Consider the following 20,713-nt stretch of genomic DNA (forward strand, 5'->3'; position numbering starts at 1 on the left):
AAAATAAGTCAATGTTAGAAAGCTCTGATGATAGAGTATTCTTTCTCTCGAAGGCCTGTAAAATAGACATTCTGATAAATGCAAACATGCCTATCTAAGTAAATATGACTGCAATTAAAATGTGTGGGCCATTTAAGCAGTCTCTGAGCAAGTCTAATATTATTCATCTATTCTTTTTATTGAGTCTGTAATGACCTTACAGATTACCCTCATTATTTGCTGGAAAATCTATTAAAATAAGGTGACACTTTTCTTGATGTTCCAGTGAGACAGGGATCCAGCATTTTGAATGTAGAATGTACAGTAGGTTAAATAAAGTACTGTAACAACAGGAAGATGGTTCCTAACCTGTCACATCAGGTGTGTGTGCTACTCATGAATCCCTCTAGTGGACGTAATTTGCCAAACTGCAGGAATAGACTCAGAGATGTTAAATGTTTTGAGGGTTGAGGCATATCATTGGATTAGGCTTTTAGCACCAGCTTTAGCTCTCCTCAATCTGCAATAAATACCTTTAGAAGGAAACTGCCATAGCTCTCCTCAATAGTGTGCTTTTTGCCCTGCTTTAATTATTTGCTTAATTAGGATGAAGAATGCTGTGGAAATACACTTTTCATCATTTCTTCTGCTAGTACATATATGCTTAGGTATGTATTCAATTAAAAGTAAACAGATTTGAAGTGAAGCTCAGACAATTCATATTTAATCTAGTGAACATGATTATGCTATACTGATAATTGATGTACTGTATATAATAGTGACTGCTGATTATATAGAATGTATTCACATGCATCACATGTATTCCTACTTGACTGTAAGAGGTGAGCATACATAGGCTTCAATAACCCTGAAAGAACACTAAACAAAATATTTAGGTCTAGGTATGTTTAGGTTAGAGTTTCAAACTAAATCTAGATTTTAATTTATTTAATAAATGAAACAAAGTAGTAAAAATTATAGCTTTGGTAAGTCAGGGGATATTGATGCATTTATGTATATTTATGTAATTCTAGCCAAGTGAATAGAAAGAGGTCATTAATGTTATTACATTAGGCCACATGTAAACAGCCTAATTTCAGTAAAATATTGTAATGATAATTACAGTACAGTTGTTATGAAGCATGCAATGCATTGTCATTTTAAGTCTGGTTATGTGACTCTGGTGCATGATACTCTGATTTCTTGTCCTCATTAATGCTGTTTAAAGCACAGAGTGACTACTCACCTTATTTCTATGATAATAGGCCCAAAAGTAACACCAGTAATATGGCATTGTTCAGTCTTTCAGAGGATATGCCAAAAGGTAAGTTGCTTTTTATTACAATTATTGTAAGATTTTTATTAACATTATAAACACACTAAATGGCTGAACACAATCTCTGCTTACTGACTTGTGTGTCCATGCCCATACCATCTGATTAAAAGACTACTGCTGTTTGATGTCACTTGTCTCCTCTAGCTAGCTGTAAACTGTGTATTAACATGGAAAATGTTAATACACATGTTCACCAGTTAAGCTTTTGTGAAGGTTTGGCAGTTTTGCCATTCTGCATTTGTTGTTCATTGTGGAATTCTACTGAAAACATGATATAGCTGTGGGGAGACCATAACATTGGGATACTTTTTCAACTTTGTTATAAATGTACATAAAAAAACTTTAGAGGTATTTTTGATGATCATTTTACAACAGTTAGTAATGGTTCTCTAATCTGGACATGTGGCAATCCAAGAGTACTGATGTTTAGTATAACAGCACTGGAACACTTTAATGTTTTTATCACTCCACTTGTCTGTGTACACAGCATTCCAGACAGGCCAACCCGGTCTCATGACAAGTTTCAATAATAGTGTGAGATGGTGAAATCATAATAAATTGTATGAGGTGGCACTTAAAAAAGTTTGACTTTTACTCCCATAGAGAAAAATGAACAAACCAACGAATGCTGTTTAAATCCTTACCCAAACATAAACCATAACCATATTTGTTCACAGATGTTTTTGACTGCCGTGCTGATATTCAGTACAGCAGCACTCTTGCTTGTGTGATATTACCTAATTTTGTGAATTACTTAGCATACAGTATTAAGAACTACTTGGACTGTATCTGTCAACTACAGAAACACAGATATATAAATGGAACTGACCCAGAAGGCCAGCCAGTAAAATATGGGCTGACCTTTGAACCTAGATCCAAAGAATATTTTCGTATTCATCCCAAATCTGGAGCAGTAACTCTGATAGAGGAACACGACAGAGAGGTATATTTCAAACATGCCAGTCTGAAGCCTTTTTCAATTTGCTGATAATGCAGTGTGAATCTACATTTGTTTGTCATCACAGACACAAGATGAAATTGATGTCCTTCTCAGTATCTCAGATGGCCTTGATTATTTACAAGCAGTCTTGTTCCGAAGAATTGGTTCATTGTTTAGTGATCTTTCTAATCTTTCTGATGCTCTGGTGTCATGTCAGGTAGTTGAAAAGGTTTCAGTGTTTGTAATGGATGCCAATGATGAGAGACCACAGTTTCAGAACATGCCCTCCATCCTAGATGTGCCAGAGGTGAGGAACATATTCAATTGTGGCTTGATGTCCCAGAGGCTCTTTGTTTCTTTTGTTTTCCTTTATTATTCTTTATCAAGTTATTCAGGTAGTGTGCCTCACTAGTATGTTTGGAAAGTGATCTGTACAAACAGGCTTTTTTGAAAGTTGTTCAATGTTTTTGTGCACAGAACACAACATCTGGGAGTAGCATCTACAAAGAGCAAGCAATGGACAGAGACACTGGCTCAGGGGGATCAGTAACCTACTTCCTCCAGGTAACTTCTGGCATCCAGTTGCCTGAGACCATATATGAACTGAAAGTCATGGTTACATTTATGTATGACTTATAAACATTTCCCATTTTTTCTTTCACCCTCTATTTTCACCCTTTTGTCCATAACTACTGTACTAAATTCTTTGTTAGAATAGCCACCTATGAAATCTTTTTAATCCAACCACAATGAGAAAAAAATCTATTAACATATTTGAAACAGGACTTAAATGTGATGGTGCTGTGTGGTTGTGCAGTTTGGGATAAATTACTGTCAAGTGGAAGCTTAGCTGACAGCCTTACTCTGCAGGGTAGTGCCAGCAAATGTTGGACTATACCCCATGGATCTAAGGGTTATATTGTTAATGAAACAGCTGGGTGTGAGTAAAACTGTAGTTCAGCGCATCTGGTCAGATGATTTTTGACCAGCCGCATTATGACACAGTATAGCTGTTTCATCCTTGACACATATATACATAGTTTACCTTGAACAACCCACAAATGCCAATAATACAATAATAACTATTATGATTAAGATATTGCACAGAGCCTGAGCAAAAACTATATTAGAGATTATATAGATTTACATTAGAATCTCTGAATCTATATGTATAAGCTTTTAAAACATTGCCTTTTGTTTTGAAATCTAGGGCACTGAACCGAACACAAAGTTTGCCATTGACCACCATAGTGGCCTGCTGAAGATAAAACCGGGTGAAGCCCTCGATTATGAGAAATCATGCATGCATTTCATCACTGTGGTGGCAAATGTGAGAGGGAGGAGTTTTGTTCTCCTTACTTTACCAATGTTTCCCACTTCCAGTCCTTTTCTAATGTTCCGGTCATCATATTTATGTATCTATCTATCTATCTATATATATATATATATATATATATATATATATATATATATATATATATATATATATACCCTATTGTGTATATATATACTGTGTATATATATACATACACCAATCAGACACAACATTAAAACCACCTGCTTAATATTGTGTAGATCCCCTCATTTCACCAAAACAGTGGCAACCCACATCTCAGAATAGCCTTCTGAGATGCTATTCTTCTCATCACAATTGTAAAGCTGGGTTTTCTGTGTTACAGCAGACTTTGTCCATTCGAACCAGTCTAGCCATTCTCTATTGAGTTCTCTCATCAGCAAGGCATTTCCATCCACAAAACTGCCACTCACTGGATGTTTATTGTTTTTGGCACCATCTGGAGTAAATTCGAGAGACTGTTGTGCGTGACAATTCCAGGAGATCAGCAGTTACAGAAATACTCAAACCAGCCCATCTTGCACCAACAATCATGCCATGGTCCAAATCATTGTGATCATTTACACATTCTGATGGTTCATGTGAACATTAACTGAAGCTCCTGACCCATATCTGCGTGATTTTATGCACTGCACTGATGCCACTTGATTGGCTGATTAGATCACCGCATGGATGATTGTTGGTACCAGACGGGCTGGTTTGAGTTTTTGTGTAACTGCTGATCTCCTGGATTTGATAATATATATATATATATATATATATATATATATATATATATCAAATATATTATCAAATCCCAGGAGATCAGCAGTTACACAAAAACTATATATATATATATATATATATATATATATATATATATATATATATATATATATATATATATATATATATATATATATAATATTTAGATTTATGCAACTGGCAGATGCTGTTATTCAAAGTGACTTAAAATGCATTCAATATATACATTTGATCAGTTTGTATGTTCCCTGGGAATCAAACCCATGATCTTGGCATTGCCAGTGCCATGCTCTACCAGTTGAACTACAGTACATAGACTGTAGTGTTAAAAAAACAATATTGTTAGTTATGCCTAAATGTCCATTTATTTGTAATTTATTTGTAAAATTTGTTTTGATGAGGTCTGTTTTATTCTTGTTTGATAGCAGTATATTCCCAACTCCAGTTACCCCATAATGGGGCCTCCACTGCTAACTCTACAAAATGTGTTAAATTGGCAAATTCCCATTTCTAGAACACATTCAAATGCCTTATCATCACATAACTACCCGTTAACATACCCTATTGCTTTTTTTGGCCAATGCTATAGCTTTCTCAGATATTTTTTTTTAAGTATTTTGACAAACTGTTCAAACTGTCCTGTTCCAAGTCTGAGATCTAATTTTGTCTACAGGGCTCTGAAATATTTACAGTTTTTGCCAAAGATGGAGACATGGAAAATCCGAATCCAATCATTTATTCAACAGACTGTATGTATTATTTGCTAATATGTTTTTCATAAAGTAATGGCTGGACAATATAGTTTCATTATAAAGTCATTCCTGGTGAATATTTTCATAGTTTTTTAACTCATTTGTCTTGGCACTCCACACCATTGGGTTTACAATTGATCAAACAATCTATACAGGAGCAGATGTTTTTTTTTTACGTCACTAAAACCAGTGGATGCAACTCTGAAGGTGTACCCAAACCAACTAAGGAGAGAAATCAAGGTAAAATTTATTTCTTGTTTGGTTCTATGTCCCGCTAATTTTGTCCTGTAGTCAAATGTTTTGTTAGACATTACATCTCCTGATCTGTGTCTTGAGACATAGCTAACATTATGCCAATTGCAGGAAAAGCCAAATACTACAATCCATCTCTGTCTATGGTATTTAGCTACATCTGCAAAAGCATAATAAGCATCTTCAATTACTTAACTTAATCAATGCTGTGCTCATATTTCTGTGTTAGTTTGGCAACAATGGCTTTTAGGAACTGTTGGTTGGTGTTCATGTATTTAGTAGTATTAATAATAAGTGATTTCTTCAATTCTCAGGCTTCAGAGTTGGGTCCAGAGGGAAAACTCATGGACTTCGCTATCACCACACTAACTATTCAGATAGTGGATCTGAACAACCATCCACCCACATTCTTTTGAGAGAACTGAACACAGAACATGTTCGAGTTTACTATGTATGAGCATCCCCCAGTGGGAGAGGTCCTGAGGTGCTTGATAATTACAGTCAATGATTCAGACCAGGTGGGTACCTCTCTACTTTTGGTTTTTACAGCAGTGAGTTATAAACTTTAATTACTGTAGCTAAAATCAGTTTATGCAGATTTATGGACATTTTGAAGATTTAATTTCTTTGAATATAATGTGCATTCATAAGAGATTCAGTTTTTTTTTATTGCAGTGACAATCATTACTTAAAAAAGAACAAGATAAGACACTAAAGCATTAGTTTAATGCTTTAATTCTGTGTAATCTACGGTATGAGCAATGTTCAGTCATAATGATACAGACTAATGTATGTTACATAATTGAAAAGAATGTGCCCAAACAAGCAGGTAGTCCCTTATAATCTTTTGTTATATTATGCAATAATTGTTCTAGTTATTCAGCATTTTGTCACATAGAATGGCCAAATTCCTTACAGAAATAAAGATCACCATAATTCCACCTTAATGCTATAGTCCTACTATTTTTATTATTCTAACAATAATTTATTGTCATCCATTTCAAGTTTTAATTAACACTGAACATAGCTCTGTATTGGTAACATACATTTTATGTTTAATAAAATGTGTTTTTAATGAATATTTGTTCTCAGGGAGGGAATGCAGAATTCCACCTTTGGCTGGAATGCTCATGTTATGAGTGGTCCCTCAAACTGTCCTAAATGAAGCCCAAGTCACCATCCTTGTTGAGGATTCTGCTGCAATAGATTTTGAGAAATCACAATTCCTGACATTTAAGGTAATCTCTTTGAATTTTGTGGTAATAGTTTAAGAGGATTGCCAAATTAAGCTTTGATTTCATTATACACACACTGAGCACTTTATTTGGAACAGGATGATCCTAATAATGTGTCAGACGTGGTCTTCTGCTGTTGTAGCACATCCGCCTCAAGGTTCGACATGTTGTGCATTCTGAGATGCTATTCTACTCACTACAATTGTACAGAGTGGTTATCTGAGTTACCGTAGCCTTTCTGTCAGCTCGAACCAGTCTGACCATTCCCTGTTGACCTCTCTCATCAACAAGGAATTTCTGTCCACAGAACTGCCACTCACTGGATGTATTTTGTTTTTAGAACCATTCTGAGTAAACTCTAGAGACTGTTATGTGAGAAATCCCAGGATATCAGCAGTTACAGAAATACTCAAACCAGCCCGTCTGGCATTAACAATCATGCCAGGGTCGAAATAGCTGAGATCACATTTTTTTTCTGATTCTGATGGTTAATGTGAATATTAAAGGAAGCTCCTGGCCCTTATCTGTATGATTTTATACATTGCATTGCTGCCACATGATTTGCTGATTAGATCATCGCATGAATAAGTAGGTGAACAAGTGTGACTTTAAAGCTGCAATACACTATAGAATGTTATATGGCCGTTCTCAGGAAACTGTGCCGATATTCAATAGCTAATTCTTAAGCTATTATCCCTGGTCCTTTTCTGTAGAAAAAGAAAATATCAATATATGATTTGTTTTATTTTTTATAAAAGAGTTCGAATATTGAGCTAGACGAGGCCAACATGTAAACAAGAGTCAAAAGTGTATACATAATTTGAATTATTCGAAAATTACCCCCTATTTTAACCATGTGGTCAAAAATGTTTATGATTTTTTAAGGGGTCACATAACAAGGTTGAACAGAATGCAAGGGAAAAAGACAAATTCAGCATTTTTTCAGAAAATATTTCAGACATTTTTAAATTAATAATGAAACAATAGTTACATTTAGATTTGTATACTTTATAACCATTTTAAAACTGATGAATGAAAGATAGACCTTACAAAATATAATTATTTTTACACTACATGCCAAAGAATTAAAGCTATCAAATAATGTGACTAAGTTCCGTAACTAAGTCACAAAAAGGAGTACAAGTGGCCTGAGAATGGCCTTACACTTTATAAATCTAGCAGTGCTACTGATAAATGAGACTCTCTTCATGTAGGACTTCAATAATCACTTATATGTATTCTGTATGTTGTCAATGATAACAATGTCTTATGCTCATTGTTTCCAACTCCTAACTGTAGAGATTGACACGACTGAGAGATTCAGTGCCACAGCAGACATCATCATTCATCTTCTAGACACTAATGATAATGCCCCAAAATTCACCTCTGATTTTTACATTGCCCAGATTCCAGAGAACTCACCTGGAGGCTCCAATGTTGTGTCAGTGAATGTGAGTACAGAACACTCCATAGACATTAGAGGGAAAAAACAAGAAGATTAACATGTTTGTCATCCACTCTAGGGTGTGCTGTAACCGTTTTGAAAAAAAAAACAGAGCATTAATTATCTAAATATAACATTTGAGGGGTTGGATTAGAATCCAAAATCACGCTCAGTATGTGAATGCTTACTAAACAGTCTATCATGCGGTAAGCTGCCAGATGGCAATCGTTTCATTCAGTTGTAGAACACCAAAACCCCAGATTTGATTTTTGTACTTTGCACTATAGCGTCAGTAATACCACCTGTTGTGGTCATATCATTAGACCATTGACTCTGTGCGATGGCAATTACATCAGATATATATTTTTGCTCAACAAAACCATGATCCTTTTTTAAATGAACAAATGCATCACACTGAATACATTATTTACTATCATCTGAAATATAGATCTGAATGCCCACAGTTATTCTCCAAATGTAACCAGTATGCAGACATGATACTAAACTTATCTCTGTCCTATTTGGGTCTCAATCTCTGTCCCATTCCACCCCTCATCATTGGATAGAGTGGTTGAACCCTCTTGAGATAAACTCTCAGCCTGCGTAAACAAGCATTTGCCTGTCAGGGCTGTTTCTGGGCAACAATCTGCTAAATGACCAGCCGGAATTTGACCTTGGACATAAGAACATACTACAAACATGAATACAAGTCAAATAATGGTGTAGTGTGATTAACAATTTCCCCCATTTCTTTAATTATGTTTTTGTTTGCTCAAAACATCATCTGTTATGTTATGTTTATGTTGGCTACAGCGCTATGTATTCAGCATTAATGAGCATATTTGGAAACAGTTGCCAAGATTATGACTTTTGCTCTTACCAATCTTCTTATGCTCTTTGCAGGCCACAGATCCTGATTCTGGTCTTTGGGGTGTGGTCAAATACTGCATCTATGGCTCAGGAGCAGACCTGTGAGTAACATTACTCTGGCCGGACTTAATTTTCTTCTTGTTATCACCTTCTTACCCTTCCTGTTGTTATTAAACTACCTGTGATCATTTGAAAAGCTTGAGTGCTGTAGAGATCCTGCTGCAATGCCAGCTGACTGGAATTAGCCACATGAAAGAAAAAAAAAACAGTTGCTTATGCAACATCATTAGCGGCAAAACACAGACTATTTAGTGAATGGGAGCTGTGGAGGGATGTGCCTACAGTAAGCTCACCTCGATTCATCTCACACTGGTGCATTCCAGTCACATATGCATCCAACAAAAACTAAAGCTAGACAGTTTCAATTCCTAAGACCTTGATGACCACATTAACAAATAAATAGTTGACTATTTTTATTATTAGAATAGTAATAATAATAATAACCTTAAAATAACAAAAACATTCTTAAAACAGTATACATTCTGAGCGCTTTATTAGGAACACTCTACTTATTTGTGCAAATATCTAATCAGCTAATCACTATGCATAGGGCCATTGCACTATGCATTGCAGCAGTGCAATGCAGAAAATCGAATCGGTTACCTAACGTAACATCGGTTCTCTCTAGATGAGGGAACGTGTATTGCGTAAGCTAGCTTACGCTACGGGAAAGATTAATCTTTTCTGAGATATTGAAGCCAAAAAATTATCCTTAATTTTGTATCATTTGTCAACGCAGTGCAGCAACTGCAGACCTTGAGCGGGCTAGCTAGCGAGCTCATTGGTTGCTCTGCGGCAACTGCTGCAGCCTATAGACGAACTTGGGCGAACTCGCGTCCAATGAGAGGCGTCCGCGCGCTTACTGCATCAAAGCCCGCCAAAATGGCCGTGGCTAGAGTGCATATAAGCGTAGTTCGTGAGGCTGGAACCCTGGTTTTCATTGAATGAAGCGAAAGTCGCTGCGTGGCGCGAAGCACGGCCGGCTACGCAATATTCGTTCCCTCATCTAGAGAGAACCGAGGTTACGTTAGGTAACCGATTCGTTCTCTTACGAGAGGTTCTCTCGTATTGCGTAAGCTAGCTTACGCTGCGGGAACCCATTGTCAACGCCGTGCGCGCCAAGCATCCACTGCATGAGCCCCGGGGGTGGGGGGACCCGGGGGAGCCCTTGTGAGTGGGGAAATAATATTTGGCCGGCAAGAGTGCGGTCCAGTGTGTGTGTAATACATAAGCACATAGTGGGAAGGGAACGACAGAGCGGCGGTGCCGGTCTGTGTGGAATGAGTCCCATCATTGAAAAGCAGCAGTTTTGCCTGCAGGGCGGGCACTTCCAGATTGTAAAATCTGACAAAGGTGGAGGGGGAAGCCCAGCCCGCTGCCACACATATGTTGTGAATGGAAATCCCGCTGGACCATGCCCACGATGAGGCCATGCCTCTAGTGGAGTGAGCCCTAATGCCCAACGGGCATGGCAGGTCTTTTGACGCGTATGCGGCAGCAATAGCGTCCACTATCCATCTAGACAGTGTCTGTTTCGAGGCGGCGAGACCTTTGGTGCGCCCTCCGAACGAAACGAAAAGCGTGCAGTATACAATCTCAGTGCTCTGACTGGGCAAAGGAGATTGGCGTCGCATTCGCTATCGGATGCTGGCAGCGCCGATAGGGAAATGACCTGTGCTCTGAAAGGAGTGTCTAGGGTTTAAATTGACCTTGGAGTCACTTGGTCCGAACTCAAGACACGCAGCGCTGACAGACAGCGCGTGAAGGTCTCCCACACGTTTGACTGATGACAGGGCAGTCAGAAAAACGGTTTTGAGTGAAAGGTATATCAAATCCACGGATTGAAGCGGTTCAAAAGGGGGGCTTTCATAGTTTCGAGAACTATAGAAAGATCCCAGATAGGAACCGATGGGGGGCACGGGGGGTTCATCCTTCTAGCTCCCTTGAGGAAGCGGATGACCAGTTTGTTTTTTCCCAGTGACTGGCCGTGCAGGGGTTTGGCGAACGCCGCGACGGCCGCCACATACACTTTGAGCGTGGATGGGGATCTGCCCTTATCCAGCAGCTCTTGTAAAAACACGAGCAGCGACGACACCCCACATGTCCGTGGGTCCAGGTCTCTGTCGGTGCACCATTTTGAAAACACAGACCATTTTGACGCATAGAGTCTTCTCGTGGAAGGGGCTCTAGCGTGTATGATGGTGTTTATTACCCCTTCTGGCAGAGCGACGGGTAGTCGTTGATCACCCACGCGTGCAGCGCCCAGCGCTCTCGATGGGGATGCCAGATCGTGCCGCGAACTTGAGAGAGGAGATCTGCTCTCACTGGGATGGGCCACGGTGCTGTCAGTGACAGCTGCGTAAGCTCCGGGAACCATGTCTGATTCTCCCAAAGCGGGGCTATGAGGAGCACCGAGTGACGCGTTTCCCTGATCCTCTGCATTACCTGTGGCAATAGCGAGACGGGAGGGAAGGCGTGAAGCGGGCGGTTGGGCCAGTCCTGGGCCAGCGCGTCCTCGCTTTTCGAGAAAAATATTGGGCAGTGAGAGTTCTCTTCTGACGCAAAGAGGTCTATCTCTGCTCTTTCGAATATGCGCCATAACTTCTGGACTGTTTGAGCGTGCAGGGACCATTCCCCTGGAGGAATATTGTCTCTGGACAGTCTGTCTGGGCCGTCGTTCAGGTGGCCTGGCACGTGCGTCGCCCTCAGCGAGCGCAGGTGGCACTGGGACCAACTCAGTATGCGTTTCGTCAGATGGAAGAGGTTCCTGGATCTGACACCGCCCTGACGGTTTAGGTAGGATACCACAGATCTGTTGTCCGAACGGACCAGGACGTGGTGACCCTGAATGACCGGGAGAAAGCGCACAAGCGCATACTCGACCGCTATCATTTCCAGACAATTTATGTGAAGGAGCTTTTCCTGAACTGACCATAGGCCAAAAACCGGAGAGCCCTCGCAGACGCGTCTGTCGAGATGACTTCGGCGAGATACAGCTCCCATCGTCACTCCCCGCTGATACCATTCGGACACTGTCCAGGGCTGCAGAGCTGAAATACATGTCTGAGTCACCTTGATCGGCTGGCGGCCTGTGGCCCAAGCCCGGCGAGACGTGCGGGTGTTTAGCCAATGCTGAAGCGGGCGCATGCGCAGTAAACCCAGCTGAAGTACTGCTGCGGCTGAGGCCATGTAACCTAGCACTCTCTGAAATTTTTTCAGAGGCGTGATGCTGTTCATCTGAAAGGACGCGGCTAGTCGCTGAACACGGCGCGCGCGCTGTGTAGATAAGCGAGCCGTCATTGCCACGGAGTCTAGTTCTATTCCAAGGAAGGAAATTGCCTGACTGGGCTGTAGTGAGCTCTTGGTCCAATTGACTGCAAGACCCAAACTGTTCAGATGGCTGAGGAGAACTGTTCTGTGAGACAGCAGCTCCGTATGTGACTGTGCCATAATCAGCCAGTAGTCCAAATAGTTCAGAATTTGCAAGCCCTGACTCCGCAGGGGTGCGAGCGCCGCATCCATGCACTTCGTGAAAGTACAGGGTGCTAAAGACAGGCCGAACGGAAGGATGGTGTATTGATAAACCTGGCCGTCGAAGGCGAATCTCAAGAATGGCTTGTGACGGGGATTTATCTGAATCTGAAAGTAGGCATCTTTCAGATCGAGAGAGATAAACCAGTCCCCCTGGCGCGTATGCGCGAGGAGTTTCCTGACTGTAAGCATTTTGAACGGTCTTTTTGCAAGCACCTTGTTCAAACCCTTGAGATCTAATATTGGTCTGAGGCCGCCGTCTTTCTTGGGAACAAGAAAATAACGGCTGTAAAACCCTGACTCGCTCAGCGAAGGTGGCACTTTCTCTATGGCCCTTTTGCATAGAAGTTTTGCTATTTCTGAATGAAGCATGCAGGCTGCTTCCGTGTTCACAATAGTTTCGAGCCGCGCTCTGAAGCGGGGAGGGCGGCGCTTGAACTGTAGCAAATAGCCCTGTTTTATTGTGCTTAACACCCATTTGGATATCCCTGGGATAGCTTCCCACGCTTTGAAGCGTAACGCTAGAGGGTGAATGGCCAAATCGCCCTGATTGCTGCACACAGCGCGCTGAACAGAATGTGTGAGCGCACTTACTGTGCTTATGCATGACTGCTCGCAGACAGCAGGGACAGGCTGTTCTGTGAGTGACTTCCCGATTGAGATGAATGGGGAAAGAGTCACATCTGTTAAGTGATGCGCGAGCATAGTCACGGGCACGGGACTTACATACAGAGAAGTGTTTGCTGGCCGTGTGACAGAGCGGGCAGAGAATGGGCGCGCGCACATATTCGTGAGCGCGTTTATTGACTCTAACACTCGAGCAGGCTGTGTCTGCTTTATGTGAGTGGGCTCTGATCGGGACACGGGAAGTGTAATGCTTGTGTGTAGAGGTGAACACTGGATTGTGGGCAAATTTTCTACACATAAGGCATGTTTGCTTTTTACAAGATTTCTTTGGGTCGCCATGAAAACGGCGTTTGAGTGCAGGCAAGCGGGAAGTATCACCGGCTTGTTGGCTGCTGAATCCACCACTGTAGTAGCCTGAGAGAGGGGGACTGACAGGGGGCGAAGCTTTGACGGTGGTCCGGCCGTGGCGGGACTGAGCCGTCGTTTTTTCAACAAGGCTAGGAGGACTTCGGTTGCTCAGGTTTCAGCGCAACCTTAGACCGAGGCCCGCGGGGGGGCGGCGGTCTGCGGCGGCTGTCTGAGCATGATCGAGGGCGGCCGCCCTGTCGACGCTGAGAAGTCTGACTTTGTTGAGCTGGGCGCTGTGAAGAGGCTCGTGCAGGAGGCTGGTCACGTGGGCGGCCTGCAGAGGAGCTAGCGTGACGCGGCAGGAAGAGGTTCATGGCTTGGGTGGCTTTCTGGACTTCTGAAAAGCGGTCAACAATGCCACTCACCGCGGAGCCGAAGAGACCGGTCGGAGAGAGCGGTGCATTGAGGAACGTGGAGCGCTCTGCTTCTCCCATGTCGGCTAGCGTTAGCCACAGGTGTCTCTCGGTCACAGTCAGCGAGGCCATGCACTTCCCTAGAGCTTGGGCTGCAGCTTTGGTGGCGCGAAGGGCGAGGTCCGTCGCACTTCTTAGATCTGTAACAGCCTCTGGGTGCCTGCCTTTCTCATCCCACTCCCGAAGAAGGTCCACTTGGAGGATCTGTAAGACGGCCATGGAGTGCAGAGCAGATGCGGCTTGGCCGGTGGCGGAATAGGCGCGGCCAACATAGGCGGAAGTCGCTCTGCAGGCCTTAGACGGGAGCAATGGCTTAGACCGCCATCTCGCGGAGGGCGGGCAAAGGTGTGCTGCTACCGAATCCTCGACTGGGGGGATGGAGGAGTAGCCCTTCTTGGTGGCGCCGTCCACCGAAGCGAGAGGGGTGGAGACGTGGGAACAGATCCTGGCCGAGAAAGGCGCGTTCCACGACTTTGCAAGCTCAGTGTGGAGTTCCGGCAGGAAGGGAGCGGCCCGGGCCGCGGGTGTTGTGCGGCGACGGCTCTGAAGAAAGCAGCCGTCGAGTCTGTTGGGAGCCTGCTCAGGGGGCGGTGACCACTCGAGCCCGAGGCGGTCGACGGCCTGTGTGAGGAGGCATGTTAGTTCCCCTTCGACTCCGGCGCAGGTCCTGCTGGATTCCTGGGCCGAGGAGGAGGCGTGGGAGCCTGACCACTCCTCGCTGTCCGAAGCCATGATGGAACAGCCCTTATCCTCCACCTCGTCCTCCGAGATGGCCGCAGTGCGGCCGCTGGGCGGCAACTGCGCGTCCCGGGGGGGCGGGGAGGGTGAGAGCGATGCTCGAGGGAGAGGCTCCGGCGAGGCATTCGCTTCTATCACCGGTTCTGGCAGCCTTTGGGAGCGGCGCTTTTTCCTGCGCGGCGGAACGGAAGGCGGCGCGGCGGCTTCGGTTCTGAGCGCTTCGAGTCGAGCCCGCAGGGTCGACATCGGAAGCTCCTCGCAGAGGTCGCATGCCCCAGTCCCAGGCAGAGAGCGCAGATGATGTGGCGGTCTCCGGCGCTGAGAGGGGCGCGGCATGAAGCGCAAGTGGTGCGAGGCATCTTAAAAAAGACGCTTGTTACTCTTTTGTGAAGTTCGTTAAGAACTAGCTTGCTTTAAAAAGGATACGTCGCCGGATGGCGTAGCTCACAGGATGGCTGAAGGTGGCGGAGACGGCCGGCTTCTTCGAGCACTGTCCAAGCTTGCTAGATGCCCCTCAAACGGCGACGCGGCTTCCAGTTCAGAGATGCGAAGAGCTTCGCTGAAGAGATGAAAATCAGGGTTCCAGCCTACGAACTACGCTTATATGCACTCTAGCCACGCCCATTTTGGCGGGCTTTGATGCAGTAAGCGCGCGGACGCCTCTCATTGGACGCGAGTTCGCCCAAGTTCGTCTATAGGCTGCAGCAGTTGCCGCAGAGCAACCAATGAGCTCGCTAGCTAGCCCGCTCAAGGTCTGCAGTTGCTGCACTGCGTTGACAAATTATACAAAATTAAGGATAATGTTTTGGCTTCAATATCTCAGAAAAGATTAATCTTTCCCGTAGCCTAAGCTAGCTTACGCAATACGAGAGAACCTCTCGTAAGAGAACAATTAATTGATTTCAATTCATGTTTACATAAACCATCAGAATGGGTAAAAAAAAAAGTGATCTCAGTGATTTAGACTGCAGTATCATTGTTGGTGCCAGATGGGCTGGTTTGAGTATTTCTGTTACTGCTGATCTCCTGGGATTTTCACGCACAACAGTCTCTAGAGTTTACACTGAATGGTACAAAAACATCCAGTGAGCGGCAGTTCTGCAGACGGAAACGTCTTGTTGGTGAGAAAGGTCTTCGGAGAATAGCCAGACTGGTTCGAGCTAACAGGAAGGCTTTGGTATCTCATATAACTACTCTGTACAATAGTAGTGAGCAGAATAACATCTCAAAATGCACAATACTTCGATGGGCTACAACAGCAAAAGACCATGTTGGGTACTTTATTAGGTCCATAGTGTTCCAAATTAAGTGCTCAGTGAGTGTAAGCTTACATGAGAAGCACAATTGTGTGATCCTTTCTTGTTTAAAGGATATTTAGATATTTTTACTGGAAAACTAGATAGAAATATTGATTAAGAAAATACTTTTTGCAGTGTAATAATAATAATAATAATGATTATTATAATGATTGTTGTTGTTCTTCTTCTTCTTTTACTATCAGTAACTTCATGTTGTTGTAAGATTTAGCTTTCTGACTCTGACTGCTTTATGATAAATTCACTTGAGACTAGCTGTACCCAAGAGGATCTGATTCTATTTTAATTTATTTGATTCCAAAGGCAGAGCACAATCTTGGAACAAAGTTCATTCCTTCCACTGTTCCAACACTTAATTAAAAAAAGCTGTGGCCAACTCTAATCTAATCACAGAGATAGATTCATGATCGCTTTTAATAACATATTTTTATATTATGTTGAGCATAAAACACAAATATAAACCATAATATTGTACTGTATAGTAAGTGGTGGCTAGTTGACGGAACATGTATCTTTGTTAAATCTTTGCGGTAAGCTCTCTTTCTACATCTCTTTGAACTTAATGATTTGCACACTTTTTTGAAAACTCTAATTTTAAAGGTTGAGTAAGCGATGAACATAGGATTTTTTTTTCTCTGTTTGTGCCAGACAGACCACACAGCCTGTAAGGCATGTTAACACCAGTTTATGTCTTTTGTTTATTTAACCAGCAGAACATCTAAGTTGTCATTATGCAGTCACTCGGTACATAGGATCACATAACATACACTATTGAATTAAACTAAGTAATTAAATAATATCCAATGAACTGCTAACTTAGACTAATGATAGACCTGATAAACAAAAAAAAAATGGAATTTCTAGAGAAGTGCAATCTACTGCAAAACAAATAGTTTCCTTGGCCTTCATCTAGGTTAATCGGCTAATGGGATTTGTGGAGGAAATCGACTTTTCTCTTGCTCATGTAACAGTCCCAATAAAGGTGGAGTGTGTAATTTTGTTTCCAAACAGGTTTTCCAAACTCTTCTCCCATATTCCACTGTTGCTACCATAACAAATGACTGTGAATAGTTCTCAAATGGACAGATAACTATTGACCCCCTTACACAGTGTTCTGAAAGCTTAAAATCATGTTAGGGTCTCCCTGAACAACAACCCCTGTGTAGTCCTGATTTCCCCCATGAAACAAATTTCCTGTCTTGTATATTAATACGCAGGTTTCTCATTCAGCCTGATTTTGGAATCATCTACACTGAGCCCTGGGCCAATCTGGACGCTGAGGTAAAATCCATGTATAACTTCTATGTGAAGGCCGAAGACACTGAAGAAAAATACAGTCTTGCAGAGGTCTTTGTTATCATTCTGGATCTCAGTGACCATACACCAGCATTTAATGAAAACTCTCTAGAGAAGACAATGGCGATTGGTGCACCAGTGAGAATAGAGATTAGCGGTTATTTTAAATGCTCTTGGGATTTTTATTATTCTGAATAAAATTTTGGAGATTGGGAATTTACTTTGTTTGATGATGTTTAAGAAATTGATGATGATGCAGAGGAGCCCAACAATGTAATTGAATACTCCATCATGAAAGCCAACCCAGACAACATATTTAACAATGATGCAGACACAGGAGAAATAAAGCTGAAGCCATACATCAAGTCCATGGACAAAGTCCAGAACAAGTCTAATCAGAAAGAATGTACCTGGTCTGATGTGGTTCAGGCCAGAGACAGAGGTTCTCCACTGTTGTTAAGATCGACATCACAGAAGCAGTAAGTATTTATTTTTTTAGTGCTTGTATTTTCTGATAATCCTATTATTTTAATATGTGAAAGCAATAATATTGTTTATTTACATGCAAAAAAAGTACTGAAACCAAAACTAAATGTTTCTCTGGTTAACAGGGTTTTCGAGACTATTTAGACATATATGCATTTTGACAGTCAAATTATTGTTTGTGTAAGCCAGAAAAGCTATCCACTTTTAGTATCTCTTAAACGCAATTGAAATCAGTGAATTGCTGGATTTACACAAATAATAGATAAGAGAAAATCTGATTCATGCTCATGGAAATGCTTCATTTGTACATTTCAGTTGACCTAATCATATCTGTAAAACCAAATATCATATACCTAATCACTAAAGTGACAGGAATATGTTTGTTATTGTGTGCTTTACAGGTCAAATCCAGAATGATTTCATACTTCTTGATTATAAGAACTCAGCCCTGGACTGTTTTCAGCATTTGTTGCCTTCGCCATCTGTCTGACCATTTTCATATCCACCATAATTTACTGGAATGCCATGAAAAAGTCCCAGGTCCAGCCAAGGGGCAAGATCAGAAGGATTATTAGAAGGACCTGACCATGGGACACTTTCACAAGGCTGTGAACTTTTTTTTTAATTGACACCAACTTTCAAATAATTTTTGTTTATAGGCATGTTGAGGTGTCTGTAAATGAGTACACAAGAACAGTTAAAATATTTTGGCCAAATCAATTCTTAATAGTTTCTTCTCAGCTGCCGAGATGCCATGCAGTCAAACTCTATGTATTCTGATTTGCCTTATAAGATTTACAGTATACTATAGTGTGGTCCCACATGATATGTACGTAAATTCCAAAAAATTATGCTGTGTTGACTGCGGTTGGCCTTTCTGGGAGTTGAGTTGTTTACAGACCTCACCTTTACAATGTATTTCTGGCCAATTAGCAATAGGCCTTTAAAATCCTTTAGTCCCATAGACTTGATTTCTCTTTGTGCTCTTTTACAGACACAACTCTGTGGACGGACCTTTGGCATCCTTTTTAATGAAAAGTAGGGAAGATCCCATGCAAATCCTAGGCTTGATCGCTGGTGTCATTATGATCGTGGTTTTTGTGACAGTCTTGATCTCTACTGTAATATACATGCAAAAAATAAAGTCCAACAAGATCCTACCTTTCTGTCGAATCATAAGGAGGAAACGTAAACATCAGAGACAAGGGAACTTCCAGCATCCGTTTAGAGAGGAAAATCCTGGAGATACATTCAGAGAGAGGGAACTGGAGATCCATACAGTAAAGAATGTGAACTGTAACAATAACATCAAAGTGTGTACTCATCATCGAGCCCCCTCAGTCACCTCCTAATGCCCCGGTCTTACCCCCGCCATTGCCAAGTCACTATAGATGAAGTGACTGGGAGTGGACAATACCTACAATTTCTGCCTTGGTGGCCTACAAGTCGAAAAAAAAAGGGGCAAAGACAAACTATAAACAAACATTGGTTTCTGAGCTCAAATTTAGACTGGAACAGAAAAATATGACTAACCAATACTGATTATCTGAGCTCATGACCGTAATTGTGCATTGAACAGTGTTCAATGGAGACAAGAGAAGATGTGTCCTTCTGCTAGTTATTGGATGTATTTCTCCTGACCAAGAAGATTTGTTTAAGTAAAGACCATGAGGACAAGATCTCAGCAGGTACAGGCCTCTTCTGCCAAATCTGCTACTTTCTGCAAACTTTCTAATGTAAACAGAGTTCAGCTGGGGTTGCAGGTTGGCCCTGAGGGGGATCGTCAACATGGCACCAAGGTAAACCCTGCTAATCAGCATGCTGTCACACTGTGTACTCTTCTGGATGTAAAATACTTGTTTCACTCTTGTTGCTTCATGTTCATATCTCCATCTGTGTTACTTTACATACAAGTGTAATATAATGGTTCCACAGAGATTAGTCATCATCTGGCTTGTGAGGGACATACATGGAATACAACATTTTGTTTTCTTCATAATTGTAATTTTTACTCACTATATGATTTTTAAAAGGGAACAATGGTTGTTTAAAGCCAGGGAATAAATGCTTTCTGGATCATATACCGTATAATACCTTATAGATCTTGAATGATACTTTATAATTCCAAATTGTTTACAGAGATGCTTTACAGGACATTTTATTTGACAAACCGTTTACAAACCCAGATGGACATCTGGACATCTGAAAATCACATCAAATCCAAAATTATATTTAGTGGTAGGCTGGACCTAGCAAAGGTCAAGACTAAATATTTTAAGGTGTTCTAACTTTATTTAATCTAACTTTAATTAACAACATTTACTGTATACCAGTAAATAGTTGCATAACCTCCTATCCTTCAATTTATCACATTGAGGATATCCATAGTTATATCATGTTCATATGTTTTCCCTCTTCATTCAATTGAGTGTTGAATGATAACTGATTCTCGGAATGGATGTTTATAACTATTTTTGTAAATAAATGCATATTTCATGTACATTTGTCATTCGATTCATTTGGAGACATCAGCAAGTTGCTTTTTGTCTTACAGACTAGAAACTGCTTTGAATATCAACTTATGACCTTTTTCTCTTTTAAATTTTTGATTGAGGAAAAATATCAGTATGTCAATTGTAATGGTATATCGTCTTTAATGCCATGCCTCATATGATCTGACTGTGCAATTGGTGACCTAAATCTTTTTTTCTGTGCTTATTTAAAATATAGATGTTGTTTTAGATTATTTTAAATACAGATGTATGTTTAAAACGCATGTGTTTTTTATGAGTGATGTGACAAAGTAAAATCTCATTTATTTCAGAAACTGCCTACACCATGTGAAGCTATGGTTTAATTTACTTTTGCTGTCTTGTCATGTGCTTGATCTTTTTGGGCTTAGCACCAAGCTCGGATTTGGTGCTCACATTAA

General features: G+C 41.4%; 1 pseudogene; it reads left to right on the forward strand.

Annotated features, from left to right (window-relative positions):
- The first annotated feature begins 586 nt into the window (after positions 1-586).
- On the forward strand, positions 587-20,609 carry LOC127660332 (cadherin-related family member 1-like; annotated as a pseudogene).
- Positions 20,610-20,713: the final 104 nt, after the last annotated feature.

Source organism: Xyrauchen texanus, chromosome 20, assembly GCF_025860055.1.
Source record: "Xyrauchen texanus isolate HMW12.3.18 chromosome 20, RBS_HiC_50CHRs, whole genome shotgun sequence".
NCBI classification, from domain to species: Eukaryota; Metazoa; Chordata; class Actinopteri; order Cypriniformes; family Catostomidae; genus Xyrauchen; species Xyrauchen texanus.